Below are 12050 nucleotides of genomic sequence, written 5' to 3' on the forward strand. Positions count from 1 at the left end.
CTATTGCTAACACCTCCGTCAGCGCTACTTCCAGACAGACTATTACCGACATTCTCTTCTCTGTCCCCTCCCCAGACCTATGGGCTCCCGACTTGATCTTCACTCTCTTCCCCCTTCTCCTCACCCATTAATGGTGGCACTAGATGGGAAGTACCCTTGACATACTTCTCATTTTCTAGGTGCATAATTAATGTCCATCACAATGGCACCATCATGGCCCACGGTTCTCAACCTACTCTACTTCTCCTTGACTGGCGCCTGTCCTCTATCATTAACTTCCTCCCTTCTCCCGCTACTCCTCCTTCCTCCTGTCCTCTATCCCCTCCACCAATGGGAGTACCACACTCCTGTACCCCACCACATAAATCTTTCAAAGGTGGTAATCTGCTTCACTTAGCTACTCTGAATGCTCGTTCTGCTGTCAAACACTCTTCTGACATCGGTCTCCTCCTTGAAGACTTTGGTCTTGATGTCCTCGCCCTTACTGAGACGTGGTTCAATGCCAGCTCAGTCACTGCTCTTGACACTCTCCTTCCTGAGGGCTACAAAATCCTCTCCAAACCTAGGTCCAACCGGCTCGGAGGTGGAGTGGTCTGGATTTTCCCTTTGTGGGTCCCTGCTTCTCTCATACCCACTCAATATTACTCCTATTTTGAATGCCTCGTCTGTAGGCTTGCAGTCTCTCTTACACTCTCACTCTCATTACCATCTACAGACCCCCTGGCCCTATCTCTCTCTTCCTCTCTGAATGGGCAGACCTCACCTCCTCCCTCCTGACCTCTTCCAAACTCCTCGTTCTTTGTGACTTCAACATCCACCTCGACTCTCCTGAATTAGCCTCTTTACAGTTATGTGACTTCTGTGACTCCCTCACTCTCACTATTCTTCCTTTCAATCTGACCAACTCTGCCGGACACACCCTGGATGCCCTTATCTATGGAGACATCCCTCTCGCTATCTCGGTCACCACCCGCCTCTCCTGGTCTGACCACTCTCTCCTCTCCTCCCACTTGCGTCTCCTCAGTCCTCTGTCTGGACGTACCCCTGCACTGCCAACCTCCTTTGACGCCATTCGACCGATGAAGCGAGTGTCAGTCGCTGCTTTTGCCTCTGCTTTCATCTCCCCTGGACCCCCGCTTCCGATTCTCCCTCTATGTCCTTGCCAACCTTAACCTCTACATCTCTAACACCCTTGACATCCTTGTCCCTGTCATAAGGATCTGCCTGAAACCTACCTCCAAGTGTAACGGCTGATACGACTCTGATCTCGCAACTCTGAAACGTAAGTGCATAGTGGCTGAAAGGAAGTGGCATCATCCTCTGAAAAATTGGACCTGTCGCCTGCTCCAAAGACAATATTGTTTCTCTATTTGCTCCAAGAAGAGGGCCCACATCCAAGCCTGCATCGCTGGAGCCTCTAACAATACAGCCGAACTATTCAAAATCTGCAAAAACGTGCTAATCCAACCGCAGTCTCTACCTCTCTTCTTCCTTCCCAGGCCCTCTGCACTGGCCTTCCAGTTTTCATCTAAAACTCAGGTCATCCTGTCCTCTCTCTCCTCCACTTCTACCCCATCCCCACTCCTGCCCTCTTGCCTCCCTTGGCCCCCTGTGCTCGTCCCCCGCACTCTCCTCTCTCCTGCCCATAATGCCTGATGTGGTCTCTAAAGTTGTCTGCTCTATGAAGTTTTCACCCAAATAGTTGCTCCCCTGCTCCTCTAGAACCATTAAGGATGAAATCTCTCTCGCCCGCCTCGATTTCTGCAACCACTGCTTCACCCTTCCCCGCAAGCACTCCCTTCTACACCCTCTCCTAAAAAAGCCATTTGGTGACCCTTCCTGCCCGGCTAACTGTAGGCCCATTTCCATTACCCCCTTCCTGGGTAAACATTTGGAGAAGTTGGTCCTCCTCCAACTGATCCTTCCTACGGTACTTGCTGGTTTCCTCTGCAACCCTCAATCTGGATTCCGGGCATCCAGAGGCACGGAAACTGCTCTCCTGAACACCCGTAAATCTTGGCTCTAACTCTCCTGCTGTCTCATTCTCCTCTTTCCCTCCTTTACCTTTGACACGGTCAACCACTCCATCTTCATAAAACGGCTCTGTTAAACCCTTGGTATCACAGATCGGGCACTGGACTGACTGATTGACTTCTTTCCTCACTAAGTGTCCACTCCCAGTTGCATCTGGGCCCTTACTCCTCTGCCACTTCTCTCTCTACCTGCGGTGTCCCCCAGGACTCTATCCTTTCACATGGCTCTTCAGTATCTTACTTGCCCCTCTTGCTCAACTAATATCTTCCTTCTCTCCTCATTCCCAGTGTTAAGCTAATGGCACACAGCTTTCCTTCAAACATTCCTCTACTACCTCCTCTTCCCCAATTGTCCGACTGCTATCCAGGCCTGGTTGGGTGCAGCTAACGACCTCTGTCTATTGCCAGTAAGGCAGAGGTCCTTCTTATTGTAACACCTGTGTGCCCTGTTTCGCTGCTACTCTCCAACTGCCCTCCTTGGGCACTCTTCCTCCTTCCCTTGAGGCCAAAAGCCTTGGGGTCATTTTCGACTACTCTTCTCCTTCACCCCTCACATCCTGGACCTTGCCAAGAAGGCCCACTTCTAGCTTCACCTCCTTAGAGGCATGCTCCCTTTCCTCACCTTTCCCCAGAAGTTCAATGTTTGCAGAGCTCTAGTCCTCTCTAGGCTGGACTACTCCAACAGCCTCTTCCTAAATCCCCCCTTTCCTCCCTACGCCGCCTTCAGCTAATCCAAAATAGGGCTGCAAGACTTTTCCTTAGCCTCAAGCCCAAGGACCATATAACTCCAGCCCTAAAATCTCTCCACTGGCTCCCGGTGGCCACAAGGATCAATTTCAAGACCCTCTGCATCACTCACAAGGCTGTCTGGGGCTTGGGACCACACTATCTTCAAGTTTCTCTCCTTAAATACCACCCTGTCAGAGCCCTCTGCTTCTCTAACTCCCACTCTCTGCTTGTCAAACACTTTTCCAAGCAGAGGGTTGGGGGCAGGTCTCTGTTTGGCTGGTGACTCTCTCTGGAACAGCCTCCCTGTCCCACTCAGACTTGAGCCGGACATCCTTAAATTCTGGAAACATCTCAAAACTCTGCTTTTCTCTACTTCTTTCTCTCTCCCCCCCCCTGCTAATCACCCCACTGCTGCTGAAACTGGTTTCCAGTACCTTTAGGAATCTCACATGTACCTGGCCCCTGCCCAGTCGACACCAGCACCCTCGTCTGTCCCCCAGCACTGCCTTTGCGGCTGTCCCCCTCCTGAACGGCTGTGCATCACACACGTGTGATTACCCCGCCTTGCACTTAACCAGCAGTCCCTCCACTGGCACCCTCAGCACTTCCCTCCCTCCCCACCACTTTCCCGTTCCAGCTCCCCCAGACGCCCACCCGGCACTTCTCTCCACCGCACTTGCACGTCCAAATGCCACAAGGCTTAGAAGTACTACGATTGTATACTTTCTGTCTTTATTATGTTTTTTTTTCTCCCGTTCCCTGCCCCAGTTTGCCTTGTGGTGCCTTCAAACACTATCTTGTTGTATGGGCGCCCTAACAAATGCTAAAAAAAAAATACATAAATCGGAGTCTGTGTCCTTCTTCTGACATACCACACTACCTTCAGAAAAAGAAGCATGATGGCAGAAATCTTGAGCAGCTCTCTGAAACAAACTTCCAATTGTCCTTAGATCTGAGGAAAACCACTTGGGGTCAGAAGTGTCTAAAAATGTTCCTTTATCGAAACTCATTCCCACTAAGTACATGACCCACTATGATGCATCTGCAATGGCATTTTCCTCATGCTCCCCATCCTTGCCACTGCCTCGCTGTTTCTTGGATATGCACTGCGATTTTGCACTTAATATGTCGTCATCACAGCCTTGTGGCCCTGATTTGGGATTTTCAAAACCAAATAATCATATAATCCAATAAGCAACATCCAGCAGCAAAGAGAGGCAGGAGGTATATTCATAAAGCTGTGCAGAAATTAACAGGGAAACTGGCATAGTATCCCCATCCCCAACGTGTGCCCCCTGAACACAGGAAGCACAGTTTATTTAGGGAGTTATACAAGACGAATATAGAAGAGTCAGTATGATCCATTTAGTCTGTCACATTAACAGTGAATTTGTAACAGAGCATTTTCTGACCTTGGAGGGCACTGCTTTACAGCACCATTCAATACCTGCAAAAGTGTGCTCGGCGTCTCCATGTGATACAGACCACAGCCTTTAGTGGCTGTTTCTGTTAAATCTATTAAAACGGATCATGCATCTAGCAACCACATGACAACTCTTAATCCGGTTCTCGGGCAGCTTACGATGCCTTTTTGTGAAAGAATGGTGCATGCTAGACATAACTGTTCCTTGGACAGAGGATTGCATAATAACTGTACAGCCTTATGGACGCTCATGTGCATCCCAACAAGTGGAATCTCTCTATGTGTCTCCTTCCTAACCATGGCTGTGATCACCACGACATTGGCAAGTTACAGCACCGATTCTGCTCTGTGTGTGGCTCATGTACGTCCACAACTTATAAGAAATAAAGTACTCTTGGTTTCAACAAGATGGTGCACATTATTGCTTACTGCACATTATTGTTGTTTACTGCCGTTTCCCTATCCCTCCAGAGACATGTACTTCAGTGATCTGAATGCTTCTGAATAAAAGGTCATACCCTTGGAGATCCTAAGGGGTGACTGTAGCAACGTGTGCACTATACAAAACACCGATAAATATATGGAACATAGTCCATTTGGCAAGATGCTGCAAATACCTTTCATGCAGCAATGCCTGTGCTATTACAGACTTCTCAGAGGAAGAAGCTTCGATCTTAATAATGAATTGTAAAACATGTTATGGTGGCTCACATGCAGAATGTGATGCGGAAAGAAGGTAGAGGTTCTGATGTTGGATGGCACTCAAGTAACCATAATTCCAACCAAAAAGGAATTATTGTGCAAAACCATCACACTGAAGAAGATGTATGCACGCCCTAACGGATATGGCTGCATTCTTATTGAAGGACTTCAAGTGTTTAAAGAACTGATATCATTTAAAGAAAGAAATTATAGAGCACATTTTATGCAACTTCTAAGAGCATGTCTCTACTTGTATGGAAATCTCAAAGACACTTGTTGATTAGACTGAATCCAAATAATGGGGAGGTTGTGGCACAAACATTTGTGGAGGAGAATCGAACTGTAGAGGAAGTGATAATAGAAGGTTGTTTTACATCAGGTATTCATTAACAAGATAGGGTGCATAAAAGGTTTGCAACAAAGATAAGATTACGGCCCTCATTCAGTGTATGGTGGTAAATAGTAAAAGTGACGGTAGATCAGTTACTGCCGCTTTTACCATTTCACCCAATCAGAGGGCCCAGAAAATAGGTGCTAATTCCATCAGCAGAATTAGCCCTGGTGGAATCACTACCGGTGGAATTAGCGCCTAAAAACAGCAGAATTTGCCCCGGTGATAAATCCGGCAGCACAATTACAACCAAAATACAAAATGTAAAATCTGCCAAATTACCAGTAGACATTCTGCTGAAATACCACCAAAAATTTGCTGTACTTCCTCCCAAAACACAGTGCTATTACCAACACCTATAAGGTGGCGGTAAAAACATCTTAAGTGATGGAAATGAATGCACAGGTGTCATTAATTGCCATCAGTAATGTATTTAAGTCTTGCACCTTCCCCAAACACACTTCCAAGCAACATGCAGCCACAACCACACACAAACTATGGCATCCATTAAAGGCCAAAAAAAAAATGGGAGGAGATGGACTGGATTAAGACCATTGAGAAAATAAGATCAGGGTCACATCCAAATCCCCTACAAAGATCGGCAAGAAAACTGGGCTTCCTCAGCAAATATCTAATAAAATTCCCAGATTGGAGACTTAGGAATAAGTTTTTCAGACTGAGACTGAACATATTACACACTGGGGAAATCCTGGCGAGAAGAGGTCTGGGAGCCTCTTCAGTAAGTCTATGCCAATCGTGTGCCATACCAGAAAACCAATCAATCAAGCATCTGATGATGGAGTGCGAGGGCACAAGAGACTCTAGGCATACATTTTTGGGTAAATTTATGTCTGAGGTGACTCATTGGGCGCATGACCATATCTGGGAAAGCCTGATCGACGGTCACTCCCATCATAAAACGATAGCTGTGATCAAGATGTTTGAGTGCTTGAGGATTGTAATATAGATCTGTAAACATTTCTTATTTTAAATATTATTCAAATCTTGTTTTATTGGATTTGGGTGTAAATGCTCTGGTTGTTAATTGTTTAAATTCTGTGTTTCTTTTAAAAATGTATTTGTTGTGAGATTTGTGAAAGGTTATATTTTCTTTTGTAACCATATACAATAAAAATTAAAAAAAAGATAACAAGAGTGAATGAAGATCATTACTTGAAAGCTCCAACTCGTCAGTCATGAGACTAAAGATATAACAAAAGTGAGTAAGAATCATTACTTAAATGCTCCTGCTCGTCCCAGTCAAGAGAGAGAAAGAATATTAAGAGACATTGAGAATCAATATTGTAATATCAAGAGACATTGAGAATCAACATTGTGAAGCTCCTACTCATCACAGTCAACATACCAAAGAGAATAAAAGAAGGTCCAGGAAGTAGACCAGAATGAGCCTGAAAAGAGTTAACTAATAGTAAGATAACCTTTGTGAAAGTAACACAGAAAGTTGAGAATAAAAGAATTAAGAAAGATGAACTGTTAAGAAATTACCCCAAAAGGAAACGTAATTGTTGGAAAATCTGCCAAGTGAAAGAAAGGAGAAATCATTATAAGGAAAATCAGAAGAAACCTGAAGTCACGACTTCACTAAGTGAACTACACGAACTGATAAAAGTAATAACTAAGAACTATTTGAAGATCTGTTATTAAAGAGTAACTAAGGGGAAAGCCAAGAAACCTCAGGAGAGGAGACACAGTTTTAGGTCTAGTTGTTTAGAATAGTGGTAAACTCAGATGGTTACATTTGTACAGCGGACAGATCTTCATTTTTGGACATTTACTGACAAGCACCGAAGTTACTTTTTTAAGTAGGGAAGCCTTCTAGAATTGGGAAAGACAGGCTTTATCTCATTCTTGAATAAAATCATGAGTAGAACGCTTAATCTTAAACTTCTCAGTCACACTGTTAAGCCTCCCTACCACTAGGCTATAATCTAAGATGCCCGCATCAACGCTGTAATGCAGATAAGCCCTGATAGGCTTGGGGTGATTTCTGAATGCGGATCCTGTGTTCGACTTCTTTGGCAATAAATTATCTTTTAATTAGCCTGGGGGCATGCAGCTATATTATGTTGTGTTGTGCATGCATGGTGCAATTCTGCCGCACTGTAATGTCATCACAGTAGCCCTGTTGGGCTTCAGAATCCTATGTGTCCCAACAATTTGAATATGGCCACACATCTTTACCTTTCAAGTGCCTCGCCAGCCTGCCCTGCAGTGACTGCGATTGGCCAGCCTGGGTCACTAAAGACCAATCAGGCAGCCTGCAGGTTGAGTCGGCCACCCTGACGAAGGCCACCCTCTATGCCCTCCCAGGCCTGCTTCCTCCACTTCTCATCAGCACCCAGTGAGCCGCAGCAATCCCAGCAATCCTTCCTACCAAGAGGCTCTATCCCAGACAACCACATCAAAGCTCTAATGCAGTTAAGTCCTGATGGGCACTGGGATGATTTCCGAATGCGTTTGACTTCTTTTGCAATAAATATTTTATTTAACCCGCTTCTATATTTTGTCATGTTGTGCACACATGGTGCAATTCTGCTGCACTGTAATCCATCACAGTAGTCCAGTTGGGCTTCAGAATCCTTTGTGTCCCAACAATTAGATTATTTTCAAGTGCCTCGCCCTCCCACCCTGCAGTGACTGCGATTGGCCAGCCTGGGCCACTAAAGACCAATCATGGAGCCAGCCGGCTCAGCCGGTCCCCTGACAAAGGCCCACCACTAAGGCCTCTGTCTGGTCGATGTCGCTGGGTGGCTTTGCTATGGCAGAACTCTCAACTGGTGTCATCAAACAGCCTCGAAGTAAGAGATTTGTGCCTGTTTCCCCCTAACTGCCACCATTCCTGTTAATCTCTGGGGCCGGGCCGGATCCGTTCCTTCTCTTCTCTCACCTCCCACACTGCTCACCTCCTCTCGCCTTCCGCAATAGGGTCACAGCGGGCTGGCATCCCTTTGCTGCTCCCTGGCCTCTCTGTCTTTCAGCCTACCATCCTATAAACTCAAACTGCACATGGATTCTTTACTCCCCACAATCCATCAGGAACCCACTGGACTAATCCACCTAGGACTCTTCTCTCTGCAACCTACGTACCAAAATGCTATGCCCTATTTCTCCTTCTCTGCTACTGCTGTACCTCTTCACCTGAAACTTGCTTCTTGTTAAACCTGCGCACTGACTGTTTTTGCAGCATTTTTCATGTTTTCCTGAAAATCAAATCTAGATGTGTCTGTAAACTGCGCACTGTTTTTGCAGCATTTTTCATGTTTTCCTGAACATCAAATATAGATGTCTGTAACCTGCGCATTGACTGTTTTTGCAGCATTTTTTTGTTCTTCCCTGAAAATCAAATCTAGATGTGTCTGTTACCTGCGCACTGACTGTTTTGCAGCATCGTTGGCACCCACCCACCCCCCTGGGTACTCCAATTCTGCTTGCTGTGTATTCTGGCTTAAAGCGCCCCCTTCTTCACCTGCTTGGCTGCTAGGACGTCTGGAGAGCCTATTTGTGCACTGTATTCCCCCATTCCACCCCCCCTCTGCTTTATGATGCTCTCTACCGCCCTCATCTATTCTAACTGCTATTCTATCACCTTTCCTATCTCTCTCACGATGTCTGGAAGAAAACAACAAAAAAAATCCCTCCTCGCCTCTATTCCAGGCCTACCTATTGCTAACACCTCCGTCAGCGCTGCTTCCAAACAGACTATTACCGACATTCTCTTCTCTGTCCCCTCCCCAGACCTATGGGCTCCCGACTTGATCTTCACTCTCTTCCCCCTTCTCCTCACCCATTAATGGTGGCACTAGATGGGAAGTACCCTTGACATACTTCTCATTCTCTAGGTGCATAATTAATGTCCATCACAATGGCACCATCATGGCCCACGGTTCTCAACCTACTCTACTTCTCCTTGACTGGCGCCTGTCCTCTATCATTAACTTCCTCCCTTCTCCCGCTACTCCTCCTTCCTCCTGTCCTCTATCCCCTCCACCAATGGGAGTACCACACTCCTGTACCCCACCACATAAATCTTTCAAAGGTGGTAATCTGCTTCACCTAGCTACTCTGAATGCTCGTTCTGCTGTCAAACACTCTTCTGACATCGGTCTCCTCCTTGAAGACTTTGGTCTTGATGTCCTCGCCCTTACTGAGACGTGGTTCAATGCCAGCTCAGTCACTGCTCTTGACACTCTCCTTCCTGAGGGCTACAGAATCCTCTCCAAACCTAGGCCCAACCGGCTCGGAGGTGGAGTGGTCCGGATTTTCCCTTTGTGGGTCCCTGCTTCTCTCATACTCACTCAATATTACTCCTATTTTGAATGCCTCGTCTGTAGGCTTGCAGTCTCTCCTACACTCTCACTCTCATTACCATCTACAGACGCCCTGGCCCTATCTCTCTCTTCCTCTCTGAATGGGCAGACCTCACCTCCTCCCTCCTGACCTCTTCTTCCAAACTCCTCGTTCTTTGTGACTTCAACATCCACCTCGACTCTCCTGAATTAGCCTCTTTACAGTTATGTGACTTCTGTGACTCCCTCACTCTTACTATTCTTCCTTTCAATCTGACCAACTCTGCCGGACACACCCTGGATGCCCTTATCTATGGAGACATCCCTCTCGCTATCTCGGTCACCACCCGCCTCTCCTGGTCTGACCACTCTCTCCTCTCCTCCCGCTTGCGTCTCCTCAGTCCTCTGTCTGGACGTACCCCTGCACTGCCAACCTCCTTTGACGCCATTCGACCGATGAAGCGAGTGTCAGTCGCTGCTTTTGCCTCTGCTTTCATCTCCCCTGGACCCCCGCTTCCGATTCTCCCTCTATGTCCTCGCCAACCTTAACCTCTACATCTCTAACACCCTTGACATCCTTGTCCCTGTCATAAGGATCTGCCTGAAGCCTACCTCCAAGTGTAACGGCTGATACGACTCTGATCTCGCAACTCTGAAACGTAAGTGCATAGTGGCTGAAAGGAAGTGGCATCATCCTCTGAAAAATTGGACCTGTCGCCTGCTCCAAAGGCAATATTGTTTCTCTATTTGCTCCAAGAAGAGGGCCCACATCCAAGCCTGCATCGCTGGAGCCTCTAACAATACAGCTGAACTATTCAAAATCTGCAAAAACTTGCTAATCCAACCGCAGTCTCTACCTCTCTTCTTCCTTCCCAGGCCCTCTGCACTGGCCTTCCAGTTTTCATCTAAAACTCAGGTCATCCTGTCTTCTCTCTCCTCCACTTCTACCCCATCCCCACTCCTGCCCTCTTGCCTCCCTTGGCCCCCTGTGCTTGTCCCCCGCACTCTCCTCTCTCCTGCCCATAGCACCTGATGTGGTCTCTTAAGTTGTCTGCTCAATGAGGTTTTCACCCAAATAGTTGCTCCCCTGCTCCTCTAGAACCATTAAGGATGAAATCTCTCTTGCCCGCCTCGATTTCTGCAACCACTGCTTCACCCTTCCCCGCAAGCACTCCCTTCTACACCCTCTCCTAAAAAAGCCATTTGGTGACCCTTCCTGCCCGGCTAACTGTAGGCCCATTTCCATTACCCCCTTCCTGGGTAAACATTTGGAGAAGTTGGCCCTCATCCAACTGATCCTTCCTACGGTACTTGCTGGTTGCCTCTGCAACCCTCAATCTGGATTCCGGGCATCCAGAGGCATGGAAACTGCTCTCCTGAACACCCGTAAATCCTGGCTCTAACTCTCCTGCTGTCTCATTCTCCTCTTTCCCTCCTTTACCTTTGACACGGTCAACCACTCCATCTTCATACACCGGCTCTGTTAAACCCTTGGTATCACAGATCGGGCACTGGACTGACTGATTGCCTTCTTTCCTCACTAAGTGCCCCTCCCAGTTACATCTGGGCCCTTACTCCTCTGCCACTTCTCTCTCTACCTGCGGTGTCCCCCAGGACTCTATCCTTTCACTTTGGCTCTTCAGTATCTTACTTGCCCCTCTTGCTCAACTAATATCGTCCTTCTCTCCTCATTCCCAGTGTTAAGCTAATGGCACACAGCTTTCCTTCAAACATTCCTCTACTACCTCCTCTTCCCCAATTGTCCGACTGCTATCCAGGCCTGGTTGGGTGTGGCTAACGACCTCTGTCTATTGCCAGTAAGGCAGAGGTCCTTCTTATTGTAACACCTGCGTGCCCTGTTTCGCTGCTACTCTCCAACTGCCCTCCTTGGGCACTCTTCCTCCTTCCCTTGAGGCCAAAAGCCTTGGGGTCATTTTCGACTACTCTTCTCCTTCACCCCTCACATCCTGGACCTTGCCAAGAAGGCCCACTTCCAGCTTCACCTCCTTAGAGGCATGCTCCCTTTCCTCACCTTTCCCCAGAAGTTCAGTGTTTGCAGAGCTCTAGTCCTCTCTAGGCTGGACTACTCCAACAGCCTCTTCCTAAATCTCCCCTTTCCTCCCTACGCCGCCTTCAGCTAATCCAAAATAGGGCTGCAAGACTTTTCCTTGGCCTCAAGCCCAAGGACCATATAACTCCAGCCCTAAAATCTCTCCACTGGCTCCCGGTGGCCACAAGGATCAATTTCAAAACCCTCTGCATCACTCACAAGGCTGTCTGGGGCTTGGGACCACACTATCTTCAGGTTTCTCTCCTTAAATACCACCCTGTCAGAGCCCTCTGCTCCTCTAACTCCAACTCTCTGCTTGTCAAACACTTTTCCAAGCAGAGGGTTGGGGGCAGGTCTCTGTTCGGCTGGTGACTCTCTCTGGAACAGCCTCCCTGTCCCATTCAGACTTGAGCCG

Source organism: Ambystoma mexicanum, chromosome 9, assembly GCF_040938575.1.
Source record: "Ambystoma mexicanum isolate Mex_15411 chromosome 9, UKY_AmexF1_1, whole genome shotgun sequence".
Taxonomy (NCBI): domain Eukaryota; kingdom Metazoa; phylum Chordata; class Amphibia; order Caudata; family Ambystomatidae; genus Ambystoma; species Ambystoma mexicanum.